This window comes from Medicago sativa, chromosome 2, assembly GCF_051527215.1.
Source record: "Medicago sativa cultivar Bolivia chromosome 2, Bolivia_mono, whole genome shotgun sequence".
NCBI lineage: Eukaryota > Viridiplantae > Streptophyta > Magnoliopsida > Fabales > Fabaceae > Medicago > Medicago sativa.
Window position 1 is genome coordinate 25,736,583 of NC_140750.1, and position 14,338 is coordinate 25,750,920.

Sequence of the window (14,338 nt, forward strand, 5' to 3'; positions counted from 1 at the left end):
ATTAGGTTAGCAGTAATTTAACCTAACAAATTCCATCTAAAAAAATGCATCGCACCAATTTCATTCCTATCCTCTTGCCTTTTTTTTGACAATATTTTGTACACTTTTTTTTGAAGGAAATATTTTGTACACTTATTCAATACTAAAAAAATGCATCGCACCAATTTCATATTTTTATCCTTATTTATTAATTTTGTTAGGTCTGCAGCAATTTAACATAATATTTTCCTGCTCATCAGCTGTATTAGGTTAACAGTAACAAATTTCATCTAAAAAATGCATCGCACCAATTTCATTCATACTAGACCATCGACCCGTGCTGCCGCACGGGTCATATATAGTTTAGTATATTACTTACAATTCATTTTAATATTAGATGCGAAATATTAGAAACACTGTGTCAAAGAACTCATGAGTACATTTCTATCTTAATATGTTTTTTTAAATAAGTTTTTCCTTGTCCGTAATTTATTTTTTAAATAAGCTTTTTCCTAGATCGTCGACCCATGTTGTCGAACAGGTGAAATATTTGTTAGATTTATTATTTTTTATTTTTCATTCAACTTGATAGTTCATCTAAATCAATTGGTGCACCAAAAATAAACCAACTAACGAAGAAGTTAAGTGTTAAGAAGTAATTTGATCCTTTAAGATCTCCGGATGATGTCTTTTATTGATTCACTCCCAATGCTAATTCTAGCGCCCAACCACAGAACCCATTTTCATGAAAAAAATCACTGGCTAAAGAGCAATCATGTTGGCTTCAGCTGCACCATGTTGGCTATAGATTACACGACAATAAATTCCAAAAATATTGAAAATATAATCCAAATATTATCTATAATATTTCCATTGCCTTTCGAAACACCAACATTAATATCATGTTACAAAGGTTAGATGACGATAGGAAGCAAGTTGTCTTTAAAAAACCACAGCAATTATTATAATATTATGATTATGATATGATTTTAGGTATTTTAATGTCACTTGATATCAAATTTACAAATCTTATAAAGTTATACTTTTTAAACAGTGAGAATAAAATTACTTATTGAAAGGAACTGTCTCATTTTGCCATTAACTCTAAGTCTCTAACAACAGTAACTTAGTTTCTAAGGACTATCTTAGAGGTGTTCTCAGATGTAACTTGAAATGTTTAGAAAGATCGGTCTCAAAGTTGTCGAATTCCAATACAACTATATGCTACATGTGCTCTTTATGAAATATCAGAATAAAAACCAACATAGTATGAGCACATAGTACAAAATGCATAAAGCAATTTTACTATACTATGCATAGTATGTTATATACCCCTCCTCTGCCAGTTTCTTTTCCTCTGTTGTTGCTAGCAATGGAGCAAAAGAAGAATAAACTGGAACACAAATTTCAGCCGCAAAAGAAGAATATCATATTAACAGTCGGTCTCTCTACGACAGCTTCTGCTGAAAAAATATTAGTCATTGGGTCAATCATACAATCGATATATTACTTCAAAGCCTAATACGTCAAGAAGTATCAGAAAAAAGTAAGATGAACAAAAACCCACACAGTTGGTTAGTAATTATGTCAAGTTATCCCAGATAAACCAATAATTCTAAAAACAAATTGAGATTGACTAATAATTGTGTATATGGCAATTTCATAGACAATCCACGTATAGTTGGGTGTGATTGGAGACTTGATGCCAAGAATCCATGTGGGGGTATAGGAAAATGTGCATGTATAACAATTGAGTTGTTGATCAAAATGCTCATCATTAGTACAGAATGATATGTTGGCAAAGTGAAAACAATGTTAGTATATTTTTAGAATAAGTTTAGAGAATAATTAAAAATTAAAAGTAAAATGCTTGGTTGATAAAGTCATAATCATAAAGCAACAAATTTTTATTCCCCGTTTTCATTTCCCTCTTGGTAAACTTCTATCCTTTCAATTAGCCTGTCAGCATTATCAATTCATGGAAAAGTTTATGGCAGGTTGGACCTAATAGGTTGACAAATTGCCTAACTACTGCTCAAATTATCATGTCTAGAAAGTAACATGCATATCTACTTATAAGCCAGTCCTTGTGATGATCCAAATGAGTTTCAACAAAGAAACCATTTACAAACAGAACAGAAATTCTAATCCTACTACAACAAACCAATATTATGTATCTAATGTGCATATGAATATTAGCTTTTAGTTATTTACTTATCATGGCATTAAAGCTAATGTGTCTTATAGTACACTAATACGTATAGGAAGAGGTTTATTTGGTATATCAAATCAGAGAGAAAATATAAGAATAACCAAAGAAAAAAATAGTGTGGCAATGCAGATTAAATAGTTCCATGAAAAAAAACACATTTAAAAATAAAAACAAACAAATTGCTTGTGAAAAACATGGTGTGTGTGTGTGTGTGTGTGTGTGTGTGTGTGTGTGTGTGTGTGTGTGTATAAACTTATCACATGAGATTAAAAAGCATACAATGAGGGAGTACCGATCTAAGGAGAAGAAAATGGGGAAGTAAAGTAACTTCAACAAAAAGGATGAAAATCAAGATATGCCAGTTTCGATCATTTGATCTCATACACTCATTTAAGATGCACCATTCTTAGCATTTCAATTGCAAAATTATAGTATTTGCCACTGAATTATCACTAAAAAAACAAAATAACTACATTTGTGAAATCACCAATATGAAAATCCCTATAATGATAAGCAAACTAAACCCAAGGGGTTGTTACCTTTATTTTGGCGCTCTGCTGTTTCTGGTCTCCTGTTGTAGGGTAGCCCGATCGAATGTGACACAAATTTGAGAAACAAAATGGTTATACAAAACTGGTCAATTAGAGAAGAAAAATAGGTTAAGTTACAAAAATAAAAAACTGGAAATTAAAACAATGATTACTATGCAGAAAAAAAGACATTATAAACCAATCATTCAAGCTTAGCAAAGATGACACAGCCTCTTCATGGTATTGTCAAGGGAATACATGTTCAAACTCGCCAAACACCATCTATTGTAAGTATTAGCGACATTTGTGAGTCCAAAAACTTGAATTATGTACCGTATATATATATAGCTGAAATATGTATCATAGTTCACTTGCTTTGGAAACCTGCGCTGAGCATGCTAATCTTCCTCTAACACATCAACAAATCCATTACCTTACGACATTTACAGTTTTGTCATATTTGGTTGAGAAATAAAATTGAGTAAGCATCAAACAATAATCAATAAAAAAAATCAATAAGCATGCAAATGAATAAAAGCACAGAAAGTACTTACTAAGAATCAATTCTCAACCAAAAAAATTCACTAATGACAAACAACATTAATAAACAAAAAAATTACAACCAAAACAATTAAAACATCCTTCCACTAACAGATCAACAAATCCAACACCTTACGACATTTACACTTACATACATTAAAGATGTCCAACTCCATGTGGTAAGTTTGCAGCTTCGACAGGTTCGTTCGTATAGACTCTTTGAACACAAAAAAAAGCATCATCACTTTGATCTATCAATGAAAGAATGACATATTTAATATCATATGTGGTTAGTAACCAAAAGTAATCCAGAAATGCTATTCTTATGAAGAAAATGTTTATTGATTTTCTATACGAAGGAATTCTATAGCCACATCAAAATGTAAAGCATGGTAATCAAATTTACAAATTATAATACAAAATAATCTTCTAAAAAATTGTTGGCAATCATGATAACTTTTTTTTTTTCCAAATAAAGGAGGAGAAAAACTTACCTGTGAGGTGTTAAATTACATAAGTAATCCAATGAAGTTTCTTGTTTAAGTAGTTTTATGTCATCTTGTTCTACTTCATCGGAGTTCAATCCATTTGCAGATTATAATACACCAATAGACTACTAAAGAGTAGATGCAAAACTCACTGCCAAACTAACAAAGAGCCTATGGCAGCTGTGCACTCACCCAACATCACCAAAATAAAAAAAAAACCTCACAGACTACAACACGGTAGAAAGAGAAAACAAAACAGCCGCAAAAGAGATGGAAAAATCTCAGACACTACACACCCACCAAACTTGATGCATTAAACATTCTCTTGGGTTCCAACACCACTCGTTGAACAAACACGTAGCAATCGTCAGCCTACTCATACTCCAATACCAAGTCAACACCTTAAATTTATCCACCAATTCATCCACCAACATAAAAAGATAACAAAATATAAATAAAAAATGAATAATAACCTAGAAACAAATGATATTAAAGGAACAAATCAAAAGAGAATAATAGCACGACACAGAGGGAAAATAGCATTGAAAGGAAAACCTCATAACAACAGAATACCTCTAAATAACCACAAAGAGGCGCCCCCTATAGATCTGCATCATTCCACTTAAAAATGAGGCTAATGTATACATTAAATAGGACACCAGTGAGCTATAAACAACATCAGAACCCTATAAAACACAAACCAAACGCATACCCCTGCCTCATGATTACGGAAAGAAAACAAAAGAAAAAGGCTAGGCACAAAACAAAAGAGGTGCAGCCCCTAAAACACCAACAGCACAACGGTTCCTAGTGGACATAACCAAAACCTGCTACCTTAAATAGCAGCAGCCTCACGCAGCCAACACAGAGGCACTACACAGCCTGCTGCCCCTCGAGAGCACAACACAAAAAACAGAAACCACCTCGACAAAGTCCACCAAAACTATCACTATTTTCTCAAAAGACAATCTTTATCAATTTATGTAAAGTTTATTTATTTGCACACTATTTCATCATAACATAGACAATACTTGTTGTGCAAATTTAGATCTAATGGAACTATATTTCATAATAGTTAATCACACACATTATGGTGATGATAGTGGCTCATGGCTCATGATGTCAAAATACTCCTTAGATCAAGCAAGTAAATACTCCCCAACATAGCTTCAAAATTGTTTCCCTCAAAATGCCATTGGGATTTTTTGGAGACTAACATAATATGTGGAAAAGTGCAACAAAGCTAAATAAATGAGACATCTCAATATTAATGCCAAATCTATTGAAAACCAAAGCTAATCCATTGAAAGCCAAACTAATATTGTTATGCAAAGGTAAACATATTAGTGCCAAATCTTGTCAATTAAACCAAAAGCAAAAAAGCTAAAATCACAATTAAATTTAACAATGCAGTAAAAACGACATCACAATTAAAGAAAGAGTAATCCTTTCTCATCAAAAACTGCAAACAGAGTAACTCAATTCCTTGGCCCTTGAAGCAATTTCCAAATGCAGCAATTTTCGAAAATGGCAAGTCCTACTAACAAAATTTACGATTCTAGTATTACATTGTGAAATGTTGACAGATATGATTTATTACAATTCTAATAAAAGTATAAAGTGATAATCATTGCCTATTATCAGATATGGTTTGTTAGTGATAATCATATTAGATGAAATAAATATCATAGATCAAAAACATATCTAAAAAACAGAAGATAAAATTACCTCATGGTGTTTAATTATCTTGACTCTAATTTTTACTCTCCGCTCTCAATCTCCATAAGGATTTGCTGCAATTAAAAAACAGTTTGTATCAATTTACATTGGAGGTATCAATTTCTATGTCATAAGTATATATGCCTCAATTTTAATTTACTTTTTCAATCAAAATGAAAGTACAAACAGTAATATATTTAGCTTACATTTGAAACATGTATATATCATTTTAGAATTTAAAACTTGAACTGATATTAATCTCATTATTTCGAAAACATCATGTATTTCTTCTAGAACAATGAGACATAATAGTTGAATGTATTTCTTCTAGAACAGTGAGACATATTACTTACCTACAATACTTCTCATCCTAATATCATACCATAATCGTTATCGGAAACGTCCAAATATTCACCATTCTCATATGCCTCCTAAAGTCCTTCCCCTGCAACCAGATATCAAAATTTAAAAAGAAACTATCAATAAGTTAGAAGAAGAAAAATTTGAAATCAATATTTGTATTTTGCAATCAAGCATTAGCTCCTAATTTAGCCGAAACATAATTAATAGCTCATTTACAAAATATAACAGACAAAATAATTATCAAATAGTACCAAATGCAATGTTTATAGAGAATAAGAGAAATGGACAATAAACCTTTATATTATTGTCACAGTTGCAAGTGACCGGCCACAGTGAACACAACAACAGTTCATAAATCTCTCCCTCTATTGATGATAGCACCAAAACAGCAGTATTCTGTTTCAGAACTGCACTGCAACCATCATCCAATTTCTAAATTATCACGGAAAGGAAATTCCTCACATGAAAATAGCTAAATTTACAAACAAACCAAACCCCAACAATTAGTTTTTGTCAAATTCACACAGAATGATATAATACCAGCCATAGATCGACCATTGTCGCAAACAAACCACCACCAACCGCCGAAGAAACCGCGGCGCAATATATTCTACAATCCCCGTCGTTATCCTTCCAACCAAAACAACTGACTACGTCGGAAGTTACGGCGGCGTTCCACATCGTCGATCTTCCATCGTTGACCGATGAAGAACCGAAGCCACTGACTTCGATCTTGACAACTTCCTCCGGTTATCGGTTTTCTGGAACCTCTCGGTGGAATAATCAGGTGGAAACTGGTATCGCTGCTCTTGCTAATCGTTTTGATGATGAAATTGGTTATCAAGGTTTCTCGATTCACACAAATCTTGCTTCGTATAATAGCCGTAAACCTTTTGAAAGCGATAACGGCGGTGAGGACAAATCAGAGGAGTAAGGAGTGGCATGCTTCTGGTGAGGAGGTGTAGAAGGGAGTAGATAATAGGGAAGGAGATGATCGGGAATGATGAAGAAAGGGGAAAGAGATGAATAGAATTAAGAGAGAGGAAAATGGGACATTAAAGTAAAGATGGAAAATAGGGTTTCGGAATTAAGATTTAGGTTAGGGTAAAACAGTAATTATAATCATTAGGGCTTAGGTAAAATTAGGGCGAAATTGTTTGCTTGGGACAACTTTTATATATAGATTGATAAATCTCTCCCTCTATTGATGATAGCACCAAAACAGCAGTATTCTGTTTCAGAACTGCACTGCAACCATCATCCAATTTCTAAATTATCACGGAAAGGAAATTCCTCACATGAAAATAGCTAAATTTACAAACAAACCAAACCCCAACAATTAGTTTTTGTCAAATTCACACAGAATGATATAATACCAGCCATAGATCGACCATTGTCGCAAACAAACCACCACCAACCGCCGAAGAAACCGCGGCGCAATATATTCTACAATCCCCGTCGTTATCCTTCCAACCAAAACAACTGACTACGTCGGAAGTTACGGCGGCGTTCCACATCGTCGATCTTCCATCGTTGACCGATGAAGAACCGAAGCCACTGACTTCGATCTTGACAACTTCCTCCGGTTATCGGTTTTCTGGAACCTCTCGGTGGAATAATCAGGTGGAAACTGGTATCGCTGCTCTTGCTAATCGTTTTGATGATGAAATTGGTTATCAAGGTTTCTCGATTCACACAAATCTTGCTTCGTATAATAGCCGTAAACCTTTTGAAAGCGATAACGGCGGTGAGGACAAATCAGAGGAGTAAGGAGTGGCATGCTTCTGGTGAGGAGGTGTAGAAGGGAGTAGATAATAGGGAAGGAGATGATCGGGAATGATGAAGAAAGGGGAAAGAGATGAATAGAATTAAGAGAGAGGAAAATGGGACATTAAAGTAAAGATGGAAAATAGGGTTTCGGAATTAAGATTTAGGTTAGGGTAAAACAGTAATTATAATCATTAGGGCTTAGGTAAAATTAGGGCGAAATTGTTTGCTTGGGACAACTTTTATATATCAATCTATATATAAAAGTTGCCCCAAGCCAATTTTGAAGCCCTAATTTTTCCTAAACCCTAATGACTAAAATTTCTGTTTTACCCCTAACCTAAAGCTTAATTCCAAAACAACTATAACCCTGTTTTGTTGTTGAAACAAATTAGCCCTAAACTTCATCTTAATTTTACGCAAAAACTGTTTACTTTCATATTTATTTCTTCCTTTTCTCTTGGTTCACGAACTGCAAGCAACATCACTCCCTTTTCTCTTGGGTTCACGAACTGCTCAAAGTGTAATTCATCCTCCTCTGCAATCTTTTGCCATTTTGGGTGGCTAATCCTCCTCTACTTCCATCCTTCCATCTTCCATCAAATTCTCTCTATGTAAAAGGCAAAAAATTTAAGCAAGGTTCAATTCTCACATACATTAAGATACGGTGGTAGCTTTTCGGAATCAACTCTCTATTTACTAAATCAAAATTGCTTCAAGATTCCACAATTTTTCCCTAATTTGTAGAGGTATTCAATTTGTTCTTTCTAAATTTCATATTCGGTTTGTTCTTTCTCATTTCGATTAACGATTTCATTAACGATTTCACCAATGATTCCATTGTTGGTTATACTATCTAAAATCGATTTTGGTTGATGATTCGGTTACGATTTTGATTTTTGATTCGTTTCTATTTTGGGGGTTTAGATTGCATCTCACATGGTGTTGCAATGGACGGGAAGATCAACGCTTGAAGTTACAGTCGTGAGCTTTTTGTTCATTTTTGCAAAATTTGAATTACTATTATTATTCCATTTTTATTCATCTTTTTAATATTCTTTTTGCTTTCCCTCTTCTTTGGTGTCTCAATTTATGCTCTGTAAATATTGAATGAGCTACGACGATGATATGAGCGGGTACGTAGAAATGGAAATTGGATATTGATGAGAAAAGCTATCTCAGAATGTTATCAAGGTATGTTAATGAGAACATAAACTTGCTGAGAAGCTATATGATTTTATCTTCCACCTTGGACATTGTTTCTGCTACCGAATGGTTTTGTGATGGTCATAAGAATCATGTCTTCATATGATGATCTAAAATTTGTTTTATAGGGCTTCAATTTCTTCCAATAAGTTCAAACCATGGTGTGAATTTGAAAAACCTAAACATTTTAATTTTTTATTTCATTTTTTTTTTTGTTGCTTTTGTTTTTTAGCTTATATTGTGATTTGAGTATTTTTCTGAGAATACTGCCTTCCATTTGTGTTTCGTGAGAAATTCCTGATTACGGTTTTTGTTGACATTTTTCTTTTTAATTTTTGATTGCACTATCATTTTAATAGAAAGGGTAAACTTAAACATAAACGAATATGCTTATGACATGGAAATATATTTCTCCAATTTAAATTAGTATGATAGTTACTTTGATTGATCCATTTTATCTTTGTGTATGCTTTATGCACACCTTTGTTTTTTAATTGTTTTTACTCAAGTATTTTTATGCATGAGGAGTTTTGATATTATTTTTGTCTTCCTCACACTAACAATTCAAAGTAAAGATGGTGACAAGTTTGATGAGTCTATACGGACAGACCTGTTAAAGCTGCGAACTTATGGAACTTATGTAAGTGATTTTGCTTTATTTTGAAACGTGCATTATTTTTCATTATTAATTAATCCTTCAATTCTATTTCTCCAATTTGAATTTTAAGCTTTGTACGTCTGAATTTTCAGTTATGCACGTCGTGAGTTTACATGCTAATAATTGTGTTGTTCTCAAATAAAACATTGTACTAAGCAGTGAGAGAAAGCTACTTTGCATTCTTAGTGTTTGATAGGTCACTTTTATTCTTATTCCCTTTCACTTATTTTGTCTTTTTATTTTGCAAAATCACATAAATAGAGAATTGCAGGTTGACACACATTTTTCAATTTGAACAACTAAATGGATAGAGGATTGGATTGGTTGTCATTCTCAAAAGCTGAAGAGTTCTTTTTAGTTAGCATTTTTTGTTTCATTTTGCTGGTTCGTGTATCTATCACACATGGGTTTGTTATTTGTTTCTAATGTATTTTGTCTGAATCATGCTTTCACAGATGTTGCACTATGGAAATGTATATGACATAACAGATCCGACTTATAAGTAGATCTTGAGGCTTAAGTGGTGTACCTATCATGTCGAGTCCATCCAAATGAGGTTTGTGCAATAAGAACTATTTCTTTTTGTGTTTTGTTTGATGCAAGCTGTGTTTTTTGTTGAGTTTATAGTAATCAGATTTTATGTCGAGTAAGTTATATGGGATGTCGTTCAAGGTTTGTAAAAGCAATAAGATTATCAATTGAAATGATAGGATTTTTGCCAGAGGATAATAGTTGTAAAGCAAAAGTGATTTTTGCTGTTTGAGTTGGTATTTTAAATCATATTCAGGTATAGAATTAGTTTTATTGACATACAAATCGATTTTAGAAAAAAATATTGCAACCCATGCCTCTATATGTACCTTTACGACGTTTCTGTTTAAAAAATTAAATAAGTTTAGTTTGTATTCAACTTAAAATATATGGGGTTGTTGTTTTCTGAATTGCCATCTTTATATTAACATAAATATGTGCCCATTTTGTTTCCATTTGTATGCATATAAGATCATAAGAAACGTTCGATGTGTACCAGTCAATTTCACATGATTTATGCTTTTCGTCATTGCTATTTTATTTTGGCTCAAAACATGGTCGTTTATTATTATTTGTGGCACCTTAGATCTTAGATGCAACTACAGTTAAATCATGTATTAATTGATGATTTTTATACCTTCAATAGAATTATCTACTTCTAGGCACAAATTAAATCTCAGGAAGGAAATTGGACATGAGTTGTATCGGTATGTGAAGTTAGTTGATCCAGCTTTCAAACAGTTTGAGGTTTTTGTGGACAAAAAAATTGGAAGTTGTGTTTTAATCATGGTATAGGAGAACTGGAATTGAATAGAACTTAAGCATGTTGCTTCGATTACTTTGATAGCTGTTCCACCACAATTGTTTGTTATTCGGGTGAATGACCGCCATGACAATGAGATTAAGTATCCCATGTATGTTCCTCCATTGACTTTAAGACTGGAGCGTTCAATTTACAGTCCAGATGCAGCCCTTTCATTCGCTGGTATCACCTTACCAATCCCTTATCGCCATGACTCGAACAACTTTAAGTATTCCATCACCAAATGGTTGACTCTTGATGATGTTACGTCTGATTATCTGGTATTTGAGAAATCTAAGTTTAAGTTAGAATTTTTTTTAGCAAACCATCTAATATTCCTTATTGTCATGTCTAACGTGTTTTCATTTTTCTTTTTCCTTGGATTTTCACTTATGCTGGATTTTTTGATGACATCATCCACAAAGAGTGTAAAGATATTGGTCTTCTAAATGATTCAGGACATTATTGGTTGTTGAAATTGGAATTTGTGGATGAATATAAGTCTATCAAATTTGGAGAAGATTGGAGGCTCTTTTGCAATGGAAGACAACTCTATGAGGGAAAGGGCATAAGGTTTGGAATAAGTGGTCTGCGATACAATGGAATGCTCTACTGCACATTTATGAAATAATAATGTGTTTGTTTTAATGTGTCTTTTTTTTTTGCATGTATTTATTCTTTGTTTAATGTTTTGGATATTGAGCAATCAACCATCGTTTATGGACTATGCTTGAAACTTGCAAGCCAAAATCGAAAGTTTTTTATTTTTTATTTTTTTTTTATATAAATTTATCCATGAGTTGTAATTTTGGATTAAAATTCCAACTGAGTGATATTATTCATTTTGATACAGCCATGCTTATAAAAAAGTACATATGTCGATTTTTATTTAAATAAATGGAGGTCAATTTCATATTTACAAAATGCTTGGTAAATCAACGTAATAAAAAGGTAGCAGTGTTTTTAAACTTGATCTTGCGCCTAAAGACATATATGAAGCAAATGACATCGATAGGAACTTACGATATACTCCCTCCGGTCCTTTTTATAAGAGACAAATTGAGCAACTAAAATTATTTATTACTTTTTATGATCATTTATGCATCCAGTTACAAAGTCTTCAACCGATAACAATGATAATAGTAACAAGTCTATATGTTTTGGACCGGAAAGATATGACTAATAGACTAATTTAGCCATTCATGTTTATTTATATTTATCATTGAGATTTATTTATATTTACCATTGAGATTTAACAAAGATATGAATAATGTAGTTCATTTTTACCTTTATGACTTATTTTATTACGGTCTATTTAGTATGGTATAACTTATTTGTGTATATTTTACTCGGTAAGACCCGTGCGTTAGCACGGGTCGATGGTCTAGTAGATTGATAAATCTCTCCCTCTATTGATGATAGCACCAAAACAGCAGTATTCTGTTTCAGAACTGCACTGCAACCATCATCCAATTTCTAAATTATCACGGAAAGGAAATTCCTCACATGAAAATAGCTAAATTTACAAACAAACCAAACCCCAACAATTAGTTTTTGTCAAATTCACACAGAATGATATAATACCAGCCATAGATCGACCATTGTCGCAAACAAACCACCACCAACCGCCGAAGAAACCGCGGCGCAATATATTCTACAATCCCCGTCGTTATCCTTCCAACCAAAACAACTGACTACGTCGGAAGTTACGGCGGCGTTCCACATCGTCGATCTTCCATCGTTGACCGATGAAGAACCGAAGCCACTGACTTCGATCTTGACAACTTCCTCCGGTTATCGGTTTTCTGGAACCTCTCGGTGGAATAATCAGGTGGAAACTGGTATCGCTGCTCTTGCTAATCGTTTTGATGATGAAATTGGTTATCAAGGTTTCTCGATTCACACAAATCTTGCTTCGTATAATAGCCGTAAACCTTTTGAAAGCGATAACGGCGGTGAGGACAAATCAGAGGAGTAAGGAGTGGCATGCTTCTGGTGAGGAGGTGTAGAAGGGAGTAGATAATAGGGAAGGAGATGATCGGGAATGATGAAGAAAGGGGAAAGAGATGAATAGAATTAAGAGAGAGGAAAATGGGACATTAAAGTAAAGATGGAAAATAGGGTTTCGGAATTAAGATTTAGGTTAGGGTAAAACAGTAATTATAATCATTAGGGCTTAGGTAAAATTAGGGCGAAATTGTTTGCTTGGGACAACTTTTATATATAGATTGATAAATCTCTCCCTCTATTGATGATAGCACCAAAACAGCAGTATTCTGTTTCAGAACTGCACTGCAACCATCATCCAATTTCTAAATTATCACGGAAAGGAAATTCCTCACATGAAAATAGCTAAATTTACAAACAAACCAAACCCCAACAATTAGTTTTTGTCAAATTCACACAGAATGATATAATACCAGCCATAGATCGACCATTGTCGCAAACAAACCACCACCAACCGCCGAAGAAACCGCGGCGCAATATATTCTACAATCCCCGTCGTTATCCTTCCAACCAAAACAACTGACTACGTCGGAAGTTACGGCGGCGTTCCACATCGTCGATCTTCCATCGTTGACCGATGAAGAACCGAAGCCACTGACTTCGATCTTGACAACTTCCTCCGGTTATCGGTTTTCTGGAACCTCTCGGTGGAATAATCAGGTGGAAACTGGTATCGCTGCTCTTGCTAATCGTTTTGATGATGAAATTGGTTATCAAGGTTTCTCGATTCACACAAATCTTGCTTCGTATAATAGCCGTAAACCTTTTGAAAGCGATAACGGCGGTGAGGACAAATCAGAGGAGTAAGGAGTGGCATGCTTCTGGTGAGGAGGTGTAGAAGGGAGTAGATAATAGGGAAGGAGATGATCGGGAATGATGAAGAAAGGGGAAAGAGATGAATAGAATTAAGAGAGAGGAAAATGGGACATTAAAGTAAAGATGGAAAATAGGGTTTCGGAATTAAGATTTAGGTTAGGGTAAAACAGTAATTATAATCATTAGGGCTTAGGTAAAATTAGGGCGAAATTGTTTGCTTGGGACAACTTTTATATATAGATTGATACTCTTGCTTTTTTTTTTTTGACAATATTTTGTGCACTTTTTTTTTTGAAGGAAATATTTTGTACACTTATTTAATACTAAAAAAATGCATCGCACCAATTTTTTGAAGGAAATATTTTGTACACTTATTTAATACTAAAAAAATGCATCGCACCGATTTCATATCCTTATTTATTAATTTTGTTAGGTCTGCAGCAATTTAATCTAATATTTTCCCGCTCATTTGCTGTATTAGCTTAACAGTAATTTAGCCTAACAAATTCCATCTAAAAATATGCACCGCACCAATTTCATATCCTTATTTATTAATTTTGTTAGGTCTGCAGCAATTTAACATAATATTTTCCTGCTCATCAGCTGTATTAGGTTAACAGTAACAAATTTCATCTAAAAAATGCATCGCACCAATTTCATTCATATACTCCTGCTTTTTTTTTGACAATATTTTGTGCACTTTTTTTTTTGAAGGAAATA

The 14,338-nt window shown here is 33.5% G+C and overlaps 3 long non-coding RNA genes across 4 annotated transcripts; 1 reads left to right on the top strand and 2 right to left on the bottom strand.

Annotated features, from left to right (window-relative positions):
- Positions 1 to 1,185: 1,185 nt before the first annotated feature.
- LOC146945797 (uncharacterized) lies at positions 1,186 to 5,506 on the bottom strand. The gene is made up of 2 exons (XR_015026502.1): positions 2,731 to 5,506; positions 1,186 to 1,442 (listed from the first exon to the last, which is right to left on the bottom strand). It is a non-coding gene; the product is annotated as an uncharacterized LOC146945797 (long non-coding RNA).
- Positions 5,507 to 5,737: 231 nt separating this feature from the next.
- Positions 5,738 to 6,895, bottom strand: LOC146945798 (uncharacterized). The gene is made up of 3 exons (XR_015026503.1): positions 6,372 to 6,895; positions 6,126 to 6,243; positions 5,738 to 5,913 (listed from the first exon to the last, which is right to left on the bottom strand). It is a non-coding gene; the product is annotated as an uncharacterized LOC146945798 (long non-coding RNA).
- Positions 6,896 to 8,194: 1,299 nt separating this feature from the next.
- Positions 8,195 to 11,645, top strand: LOC146945799 (uncharacterized). 2 transcript variants are annotated; one of them, XR_015026505.1, is made up of 6 exons: positions 8,195 to 8,347; positions 8,526 to 8,792; positions 9,375 to 9,444; positions 9,918 to 10,018; positions 10,640 to 11,076; positions 11,221 to 11,645. It is a non-coding gene; the product is annotated as an uncharacterized LOC146945799 (long non-coding RNA). The 2 variants fall into 2 exon arrangements; XR_015026504.1 differs by having other exon boundaries at positions 9,380 to 9,444.
- Positions 11,646 to 14,338: the final 2,693 nt, after the last annotated feature.